The sequence below is a fragment of the Astyanax mexicanus genome, chromosome 14 (assembly GCF_023375975.1).
Source record: "Astyanax mexicanus isolate ESR-SI-001 chromosome 14, AstMex3_surface, whole genome shotgun sequence".
Classification (NCBI taxonomy): Eukaryota; Metazoa; Chordata; class Actinopteri; order Characiformes; family Acestrorhamphidae; genus Astyanax; species Astyanax mexicanus.
Window position 1 is genome coordinate 38,746,189 of NC_064421.1, and position 12,272 is coordinate 38,758,460.

The following is a 12,272-nucleotide window of genomic DNA, read 5'->3' on the forward strand; positions in this document are numbered from 1 at the left end:
TCCTTGTTTGGAAAATTTAAACCACTGTATACAGTATTGCCGCTATACCACCCAACCCTAGCTGACATCTAGCCTAGGCTAAATAGCTAATTTGCTAAAGGAAACTAGCTACAATAAAAGCCAATTCAGATTTTGTTTTGCTGGTAGCTGGCTTCAGATGGTTTAAGCTGGTCTTTGAGAGTCAAGGTGGTTGAAAAGCTGGTTAGCTTGGTAAACACATACAATACCGGTAAGTAAGCTGGTTACCCAGCTCTTCACCAGCATAGTATATTTCATTTGAATTTTATCATATTTTGTCATGCTGGTCAACCAGCTTGGGGACATGGGTGGTTAAGAGTGGAGAGAAATTTCAAAAATCAAAACACACTACAGTCAGATGCATTCCATAGTTATAGTTGGCAGAATATAGAATAGTTTAAAGAAGGCTAACTTTCATGCAATATGTGTGTCCGCATATGTATATACTATTTTTAATTTGAATTTGTGTAATATTTTAAATAATTTATGAATTTGGGATATGGGGCAGTTGAGTCAACAGCAAGGAATCTGGTCTCACACCATGGGCACAAACAGCACAGAGCCTGAGTGAGCCGTGACAAGTGTTCCAAGCACATCTGTGCAGCAGGAGATGACTAGGTAAATTCTTATTCTTGTTTCATATATTTTATTTGTGTTATTAGGGTTTCCCGCAGAAAAATTGCCAGTCAAGGTGGTCTCTTTGTCGATAGGGAGTGGGGGGGCGGCTATGTGAAATTTCCAAGGCAGCTCACAATTCGATGTTATCATGACATGTTGCCCACAATAATAATGATGATATCACGAGACTGCGATAGCAATGTATCACAATACAATTATCTATGATCTATATTACTGAACAATATAAAATACTCCTAAATAAGTAAATTATTTGGATTTATTGGTCAGTTTCATGCAATTTTGCAACCAATATTTAAAAAAAATCTATTATATAGTGCATAGCTTAGCTTGTTCTCATCTCTTTAACACACATGCACTGACTGAGACTCTTCTAAATGTGGCTCTTATTATTCCAAAATTGTAAAATATATAAACTACCATACATTAGAACAGTTCTGCTGCTGTTAAAATGTGTAGGTATAATACAACTAGTACACTATGCTACACTAATAACCTTTCTAATTGTGTTACTGACACTTTCAGAAAAAAAAATACAGTAATGCAAGTATACATTTAGAAATGTTTGGAACTCCATCTTCACACTCCCTGCATATGAGTACCCTTCTTTCAGGAAACACAGCGGATCTTAGCATTCCTAGCGCTCGCAGCTCTGCTCCTAGGCCATCTTTGAGTTTTAGAACTGTCTGGTCTTCGTAGATGTTTGTGCTCGTTGCTTTGGTACTCCTGCATAATTTTAAGTTCAGGTTGGGTTTAAGTTCAGGTCGGGCGTCCCTATCCTGGCACAAACATCTCCAGGGAACAGGGTTTTTAACTACTGTCTAAGCTGTGCCACACTAGTAGTGGAGTGTGCTTTTGGCATTCTTTCCTCCTAGTGGCACATGTATTGGCGTGTGATTGAAGTTTATCATACAGTTGCTGAGAACTGTGTCAAAGCCACCTGTGCTCTCCATCTCCACAATTTCCTCCGAGTGAGCACCCTGAAGGATGTAGGAAGGCCATCTGATGCTCCACGTCAGGCACAACAGGATGCAGTGAACCAGCACTTAAAACATCACTCTAGCGGACACTGCCAATAACTTATTGAAACAAAAATACTAGGTTACATTGATGCATGATTCTAAAAGAACATAATATGTATGTAGATACATACAGAGGATGCCATCAAAGAGCAGGATGAAAGCAGATTCAGGCAGATGATGAATTGGTAATGGCTGACCACTCTCCATGGGTTATAACGACAACATCCTGTGTGACTTAGTTTAACAGGAAACAGAAACATAGGCGAATACTTAGGCTGTGTCCAGAATTTTTTGCTACTCGTCCTCTCCTACCTGATTAGCTTGAACATTCTGTCAGTATGATGTAGTTTAATACAATAAACATATATTTTGTGCAATGAATGCTTGTGTGAAATTTCCTTATAGAGGAGACCCAAAATTAATTATTTAATAACTGATATGGTTTAGATAACACAGAGATAGTCATATCGCATCAGTAAAAGCCTTGTTACCTTTATCATGACAAAACTTTTAACAGTATTGATTGTGAATTAAACTTAAAAAAAGTGTTTTATAAATGTGTATGTTTGCTCACAGCCTACCAATGCATTTGCAGTAATCTGCATTAACAGATAAAATAACACCTATTCTACAACAGTCTTAACAAACTGTTAAAACAATGTTAACTTGGTTAATAACCTGACCGCTTAACGAGGCAATTAAGTAAAACAGATGAAAGCAATACACTTAAATACCGTCACATAGGCATAGAAGAAGTGACAGAAAGAACTTTTCTGCTGAATGTAAACTGTGGTGTAAACAGATCCCATCACCAGTCCACAACCTAATTTTGTGAAATATGGAGCACCTATTACTTCATAATGGCTTACACTGCAATAATGCTTACACTGTAATACTAAGTGAAAGTTGCCATAAATTAATAAAACCCAAAATATACATGTAAATTTCCATCCTTGCCTAACTTAAATACTTTTTAAGTTTTCTAGCTACACAGCCCTGTATTCTAAGCCAGGATGAACAGGGCTGTGCCACCCCTGTCACAATATTTTAAAGGGGTCTCTGAGCTGACGTCTGTCCTACCCGGGCTACTATGGACATGGTCATGCATTGAGTTCATAGAGCTCAAACTCATGGGTGGACACATGAGGTTTGGGTGCTCCTCAGTGTATATTGGCTTGCTCATGGACTGTCGTACAGGGTGGTAGCAATGGCATTTGATGTACCGAGAAGCACTGTGCACAGTCTGGCCCACCGCTTCTGTGCTGAGAAACTCACCCTGCTGGAGGAAGTAATCTGCTTTCCAGTACAACAGGAACTCTCAGCTGTGGTTGCAGGGTTTGCTCCGGCAGCCAAACTTTCCTGTGTTCTCCAAGTGTGTGGGTGCTATTGATGGATGTCATGTACGAGTGAAGGTTCCACCTGGTCCGGATGGACATGACTACACTTACCGTATGCTGTTTGCTTCTATCCAGCTGTGACAGTAAAGGAAAGTTCATCAACATTGATGTGGGGTATCCAGGCTGGGGTGTCCATGATACTAGGGTGCTGAAGAATAGCCCAGTGTATGTAGGTGCTCTGTATCCCTCTGAGGGTCACTTTATACTGGGGGGATGGAGGATACCCATGTATCAGCACTCCAATTACCATCATTACCCCCTTCTGTGAGCCAACAGAGGGAAGAATGCAGGACCGCTTTAATCGATATCATGCAAGAGCCCGGAATGTCATAGAGCGAGCATGATGGCATGATGAAGGCCAGGTGGAGAAGTATCTTCCTTAAGGCACTTAAAGTAAGCCACCTCTTTGCTGCAGATGTGGTAGCTGTCTGTGCAATACTGCATAACATTTGCCTGTCAACAGGGGATGTTCTTGAACCAGAAGAAAGAAACGACCAGGTTAATGTCCTGCCACCCAGACCAGTTTGGGATGAGCGCAGTGGCCAACCACTGCGAGCCTGTTTAGCAGCACAGTTGTCCACCCCCGTAATTTGGCCAGACCACATACATCATGACTACATATCATTTTTTTTACTGTAAATAAATGACATGATTCCCCAGAAAACTAATCCATATCTTGTCTGTCAACACTCCATTTTAAATAGAAAATGAAATTTTCTAAAAAGAAATGATGTGAAATCTACATTTTTTCAATCATTTTCTCAAATAGCCAAAAATGTATCATTCTGAGCCTGCTCCCTCTGGGCTCTAGCCTCCTCTCTGGCAGCCTCCTCCTTCAGAAACTCTAGCACCTCTGCAGAGTAGCTTTGCCTTCTCCTTTTGGCTGCTGGAGTTCCTGAAGAGGGACAGGAAGTACTTCTGCTGGTGGAGGGCACTGGCTGGCTCACAGAGTCAGGGGCAGAGCTGGCACAGGAGGGAGCATCATCTTCCAGTGTGGAGCCTGAGCATTTACTTGTTGATGCCACATCAGCTGGTGGGCTTGGCAGTTGGGCATTTGTGATCCTCCTGGGATGCACCATTGAAAGTTTGGGGCATGCATTGCCCCAAACCAGCGCCATGTTGCGGCTGTGGTCTCCCCCTGATCAGTGCCGGTCCCTGTAGGGGGACTTCTTAGCTCCTAAAAGACATAATTTTGGTGTTGCAATGTACAATTATTCATATTACTTACTAAACAATATAACAAAAGGTTTGTACAAAAAGATCCCAGTATATTCTGTGATTACACTTTTGCCCAGCACCAGTGAAAAGGAACATCTCCCAAAACATAGTGTTCATTGATTGTTTCTCTGGTTAGGATATTGTAACACAAGACACCCAGTGCAATTCCTTATACCTACAGTCTGTATACTTTTGCCAAACAGGACATGCACCTTACATATATTTTTTGCTCAAGAGACACCAAGCCCAAGTCTCTGCGAATTGTCCTGTAAATCAAGCATCATGAGTCTGACATGAATAAAGCTGCTTATTTAAGACTCTGTGTCATATCTAACAGGTCGGCTGTACAAGAGTGGCACAAGGTTGCATATGTAAATATTATATTATTTTAATAGTGAAATATGATTTCATTGAATGTAATAAAACAAATAACAAATATTAATACATAATAAATATTAAATATAATAATAATTATAACATTTTGCATACATGCTGAAGTAAGAAAATATTAGTTAAAACAGCATCAATGGAACATAACCATCACACACAGCTAAAAATTCAGATATTACAATAAAATCATGCTTACTCCCAGGCATGTTAGGCCGCATTTCTCCGGCCAGTGAAGAGGGCAGCCCTGTCTGACCTTATGAAGGTTTCGGTTTCCTCATCAGTAAATATGTATATATTATATGTATATATAACATGTTACAATTAGGGTCATTAATATTGTTTTACTGAACATACAAAGCAACTTGTGAGCAGTTGTGTTAACTGCATAAAGAATATTTAAGCTCAATTCCAGTATATAAAGCCAGGTGGTAAAGAAAGAGCGTGTTAGCTCTAAACTATGAACTATAAAACAGCTTTAATTAATGCGTTTATGACTTACATTTGTGTATTGCCTTCGCCATCTCGCGTGCTCTGTGGGCGTGGATGCAGTGATGTCATTTGAAGATCCCTAAAAGTCTTCCGGATTAGGATGCTTTCATGTATCCTCTGTTGGAAGCGGCAAGATGGCGTCACGAAATCAGTTTCCGCGTCACGGAGGAGAGGAGGAGGATCGGTAGGAAAAAGGAGACACTTTTGGGGTTTATGGACGCAGCCTAAGATTCACCGCAAGGTGGTTCTATTCACTACTGCAAAAGGCATTAAAGATAACATTGAATTTATAACAGAACAGTGAGGGAGTCGACAGAATGTCCACCAGTTTAAATGTCAGCGTCTGTGTGGACAACTTACCTCACACACCTCTCCCTGAATTAATGGTAAAAGCAGACGAAGTATGGGCAGAAAATAAGTGCAGGATTCCGCGGGCTGTTTTACTCAAAAGGCTTCAGTAACTAATTGAGGATTATATTCACAATGTGTAAGGTAGCTTGATAATCGTCTCACATGTTAGCTAGCTTGCTGTAGAAAGACTGTAGAAAAATACCTTACAGTTCATCTGACTACAGTCCTCCTAACAGGATTTACTGAACTGAATCTATCCAGGCAAATACATTGGCACAGCACGTAATATTAAATCAGACATAAAATTAATGTCAACACATCCGTTAAATGTTAGCTAAGCATGCAAGTGTACACTCTTGTAAGACCAGGCTACTCACCGTAGGATATTACCTAGATCGCTAAGCAGCTACTCTAAAGAGCCATGACTTGACTAACATTACCCCTCCTTATTTAGACATTAAACCAAGAAAATAAACACTTAAGGGTAAATGAAGATCGTAGCCGGAGAACTGGGTTTAGCTAGCTTGCTGTCTTTCTGCTAATGTTCATCTGTCTTAATTAGCTGGCTGGGTAATATTAATATGGCTAACCTTAGCTACGTAGCACAATAACATATATCTTAGTGAATCTATTCACTTTCCCAATTACGGGATCTTTAAAAAAACTTTGAGAGGTTTGACCTTTTTTATATTTCTTTTTAATTAAGTTAGTAACTAAATTATGTAGCTGCCTAGGTAGCTAGCACTATCTAGGTATTTCTGTTTTTTTTAGAATACCCATAATCTGATTAACACTAGCTAAATTTCTTTATTTTTGAAATGCATTTGGGAACACAGCAGTGAGGTGCACTAGCTGGGTATTCCTGTTTTTATTTAGAATATCATTTTATGTAGCCTACTGCCTTGAATTCTGTACTAGTTCAATTTTTAGCTAGCCAACCAATTAGTTCGATAGCTAGACATTACTGTTTTTATCTAGCTAGAAATTCCTGTTTTTATTTACCTAGGAATTCTCACTTATATCTAGCTAGAAATTCCCGTTTTTATTTAGCCAGGTATTCTCATTTTATGTAACTAGAAATTCCTGTTAATAAGGTTAGCTAGCTAAATTACTTAGTTAATTAGGTTAACTAGAAAATCAGCACTAGCTAGGTGTTCCTTTTTTATTTAGAAAACGTCTTCCAAGGTGGAGATTTTTGAAAACGCTGGGAATCGGTGCTTTCAAAAAACACTGATGTCACACAGCGAGTCTGCGCATGTCTGCTTTTTGTTTAGCATTAGCTTAGAGATTGGAAGCAGTGTTGCCAACTTAGTGGGGCAAAATTATTTACAAACCTCACCTCCACTCACAGCTAAGAGCAGCAGAAGCAGCTTAATGAATGAAAGAGAGCAGCACAAGTTTTAAAAGAAGCTCGGTTTCCGCCATGTTGTTTTCAAATCTCCCCCCGACTTCTGTTGACGCCCACATTCACATACGTAGTGAGTGACTCCTTAAAGCAGTGGAAACACGGGCCGGTTCTTAAAAGGTTTGCAGGAACCAGCTCCGGCACCAGCACTTTTTTGGTGGAAAAGAGGTATGGGAGACCAGATCTGTCTGTGACGCCCAGTTTCTTTAGCCAGACTGTGCTCACCAAGTCTGTACATGGTGAGGATCTTCCTCAGTGACCTCTCTTTGATAGCTGTGAGGCTATTCTGACAAAAGTGGCAACCTCCAGGAACACTGTTTAACCATAATATTTTTGCTCTTAACATTTTTTTTTGTATTTAATTTATGATTTTGGATAAATAAAAAAGATGTACCAGTTGGACAAGAACTTCCTTAAAGCTTTCATACAAAATAATTATGTGCGTTGTTGTTGGGGAAGTTTGGGGTTCCCCCTTTATCAGTTGCACGTGGGGCACTAATTAGCGTGACACCACGCCTGAAAGCTGTATGTTTTCCCGTGCAATTCACAGTTAGTGGTAAGATGTGTATTCACATTTTCTGAAGTTAATATCCCTTTTTTTTATTAACTTAGACTTCTAGAAACTTTATAAATCTTCTGAAGAGGAGGTATTATAACTTCATAGTGAAGCTTTATTGCTGTTTTTACTGAGAACACAGTGCAAATAGTGTTCTTAAACCCAGCTTTTGTACCTGTAGTTTTTTTTTTTTTTTTGCTTTATTGTTTGTGTGTCTGTGCGTGCGCTATGCTAACTTGCTCCTTGTTTTGTGCTTAGGTATGTTTTGCTACTGTTCTAACTGTTCAAACTAGTTCTTAATCCAGAATATTGATTGATTTAAGTGTTTTTATTTCTTTAAAAAATTGTTGCCCATTGTGATTAATATATACACCTATATGTGATAAATATACCCCTAGTATTTTACATAGCCTCCCGTATAATTTTACAATGTGATTTGTTTCATTGTCATTGTAATTGTGTGTGTGTGTGTGTGTGTGTGTGTGTGTGCGCAGTCACATGGTGAAGGCTGAACTGGAGAGGGAGAGAGTGTGTGTGCTATGCTAACTCTGCTCCATGTCTTGTGCTCAGTTCCAGCAGTAAATGAAAGTCTGACAGTCCGTTGTGGTGTGGCTGTTCCTTGACTGTATGAACCAGTTTACGTCTGCTACACTGGCATGTGAATTTCATTAGGTGCTTCTTCAGAGCCTGTATCTATGTAGCTGACCACTTTTTCTTTTTTGGCACTGCAGAATCTGTAAAAAACAAACAAACAAAAAAATTTAGCTCCAGCACGGACACAATGACCGAGGGTGTGCTAAACGGCAAGTTTCATTTTAAAAAGCTTCCAGATGGAACTTTAGATAAAACTAAAGTTGTGTGCACATTTTACAGTGATGAACTCTCTAATCATTGAAGCTCACAAATATGAAGTACCATCTACGGGCAAAGCATATCTTTGCTGATGTTAGCAAGGACGTTAGCAATGAAATGGGTTCAAACGGCGTTCATCAAACTACACTGGCTGAGTGCAGCCAGACCAAGTTACATGTGATGGGGGGAGTCCTAATGAGTGGGTTGGGTAATTGGCCGTGTAAATTGGGGAGAAAATTGAAAAAAATTGGAACAAAAAAAAAAAAGCGAAGCTACTGACAAAAACTTCACATATTGCACTGGCCTGAGACCCCCTGGACATGAGTAAGCAACCAGAACTACCTTGTGTAATAGCACACCTAATCGATAATAATTGCCAACTGAACTCATTCAAATTAGGAGTGATAAAAATGGAGGAAAGGCATTTTGCTGAAGCATGCACTAACCAGTTTCTGAAAGTTGCCAGTGAGTGGAATATAATAGACAAAGTGACCACTGAACACATTGTTTATTGCAGTAAATCATGGCTCAATATATTATCCAAAATAATTAGTTATCGTGATAGGCTAAGTGTAATTTGCATAAATATTGTTTTGTTGTATATTGAGTATTTGGACTCCTTTAATAGGCCTCTCCTAGTGGTTTACTGAGGAAGGACAAACCATTCTAGAGTGGAGGGGGAGCCAAACATTTAAACACAGGGTTGTAAACAAATATCTGCCACATTGTTGACAGAGCAACAGTCTATAGTGACAAAAAAAAAAACACAACAAACAAATGTAACTGTAATAACTGTAGAGGTCTGTGAGGTCTTCAGCATACTCACATTTAGCCCCTGCGAGGCAATCCGCACCACTTGATTGTTAACGACCTGTAATAAATTAAATGATAAAGATTACATTTTACACTAATCTCAAACAGTGACTTAATGTATTAATTAATACAAAAGAAAAAGGTCTTGCATCGTCAATAAGCCAATGCAGTCTTGACTTTGGTGCAATTTCTGGATCAAGAAGATGCTGTGGACAGATACTCCGGAGGTGTCAGATTGTAGTTGTCATCAAAGAGTTTGTCCTATTTAACATATAAAAAACATAGTACAAAAAATAAGGACATTTGTGTTTGATAGAATATTTCTTTACTGACTCAATGCTTATTGGTAATAATTTGTATACTGTTAAAAAGCCTGTTAATTTCTTTAGAACATGCATTTGTGGGATGAGTAGTGGTGGGGAATCCTCTCTGCCATTGCCAAACAGCTTATTTTGACATTGACTTTGTTTGGTGTACTGAATGACTAAATTTTGAAGAAACAAGACATATTGGCAATTTAATGATTTATTAATTTCACAAACATGTGCCTCAGTAGCTTGTGGAGGAACCATCCACAGCCACAACAGCCTGGCACCTCCTCATGCTGCTCACCAGCCTGGTCTCTCACTGCTGTGGGATGGCATCCCATTCTACAAGCAGGCAAGATGGTTGTGTTGGTCACTGGCATGAACAGCTGCACGCCCAAGCTGATACCACAAGTTTTTTTAATGGGGTTGAGGCCAGGACTTCTCTACTCCCAAATTTATAGGTGTAGTCCACATACTCAACCCTACTGCTCATCCCAAACATGCATGTTCCTAACAACAAAATAATCCACACATTTCCTTACTTTCAGTGCTATATTAATACACAGCTAAATCACACAGGCTGCTAATGTAAAACAATACAACGTACACTCTGCTGTGAGCCCTGATTTAGTCGTTATTACCTACCTACATTCTCAGGAGAAACAGAGAACATGGTACTCTAAATGCACAGTCATCAGATTCTGCGTGATGCTCTTCTTCATACTCATCTGATAGAGGTGGAATTTGACTCTCCTCTGCTGAAATGAAAAATATCAGGTTCTTCATTTTGTTTATATTTTTGTTGGTGTTGTGAAGATGAAAATATAATCTCATAATAAACATGTAATGCAGATCATTCATCTGGCACAATGAGTACCTGCTTGATGACAGTTCTCTGTTTATCTGTTCAGCTGCAGAAGAATTAACCAGAGAAGACAAATCTGGCACCAGTTTTAAGCTCCTCAGTAGTTCGTCTTTGATTTTTCTGATGGAACCTATCATACAAAGAAAACCTTGGACTGGTTCCTGTCACAGGTTGTACAGAGGAAAACCTGTTAACAGATCTTGCCTGATCGTGAAAGGCTGATCTGGATGAGAAGCCAACACTGGCCACCCATGGAAACTGGACATGAAGACTTTTTTTCCAGTGCAGCCTGAATGTTCTCATCTGTGTTTGCACACAGATGACCATCATGTGGCTAGGAAAACTGCTGGTTTGTCTGGTTGTTGACATTCCTAGCACCGTGTCCAGCGATTGTCTGACATGTACACTGTGGGGGGATGTTTAAAACTCAAAAGAGCATCTCTATGGTTGTAGGCTGACTCCTGCCCCAATACTGACTGGTAATACACTACAGAGTGTATACAGGCCATGTGTAGCACTCCACCTAAGTTGGATATAAACAGAATAAAAAAACTTCACTGTGCACTTTAAAATAAAACAGTCAATTTGTTAATCTAAGTATAAGATTTATATAAAGAAATGCTCAGTAAATATCACATTAAATATGTAATGAGACATTTTCATCAAAAAAGATCAAAAAACAGTGTTAACAATAAAAGTTTGCTTGTTTGTTTATCGTCACCAGTTTTTTGAAGCTTCACAAACATTTTAGGATACAGGTCCTTGTACAGGAGTAGCTCTTCAAGCCAACTGATCAAGTCTGTCCGACTACCAATGAGCCCAAGAGCATTGTGTGCTTTGATCAAGTCCTCTTTACTGGGCTAAGCGAAGGAAACAGGCACAAAAAAAGAATATAAGGATTTGCGTGTCTTTGCATTATTAGAATGAAACAACAAAAAATATTAGAGATATTGTAGATACAATCTTAACTATACATTCTAGGGTAGTACTTACTGCTTCATCTACATTCAACCAACCCCCTGATGAGGCAGCATGGTCCCTCCGAGACAGACCTTTGAAAATTTCTGTCTTTGGTACCACATCATGTAGTCTGGTGTCCTGCCCCAGCCACGGAGTATATGCAGTGTACGTCAGAGTACTTTTATAGGGATTGTTCATTGTGGTACCTGGTGATAGAAAATAAACAAAATCTCAATATAGCATTAATTTCTAAACAATGTTTACTAAATGTTCTGAAAGTTTCTCTTACCATCACAAAAAACCAGAAGCTACAATCTGTTTTTCAAACATCTATCGTCTAGTCTAGTCCAAATTAGGTCGTCTAAATAGGTGGACTAGTACATGAAAGACAGAATTGGCTAAATGACTGCATGTTGCCTCTACATACATTTATTGTTGACAGTCAAAAAATATTTTGCATAGGCAACCTCATGACTCATGACCTCATAGGCAATTCACATACTTGTTGCCTTTCTGTATGCAAAATCAAGTATACATTCGGCTGCCTTATTTTGCAGTTTGGGTGATGTTACCAGAGGGTTGGTTACCAAAAAGTAGATTAAAAACAGAAAATCTGTTTTAGATTTCTTACCTGGTAATTAAAAGCGATTTTCCAATTTGCATCAGCAATGAAGATTGGTGGACTGTGGCCACATCTGTTGCAGGAACTGTAACTGTAATTCTTTAAAGCAGAAGAATGGTACAATGCCTGTCATATTATTGTGCAGACGTTTGAGGCTGGCATAATCCTCCAGGGTTTGCAAAAATCACCCAACTGCAATGTGATTCTATCAATAAAAAACAATGACCATTTTCTTTACCAAAATTAAGTATAGTTAAGATACCCTGGATAATACAAAAGTTTGGTTAGTCATGAATATGCATACCAAATGTGACAGAAAATATCACTTTAGTTTTACTGCACACAGCTTAATGACAAAAGAGAAAAATGA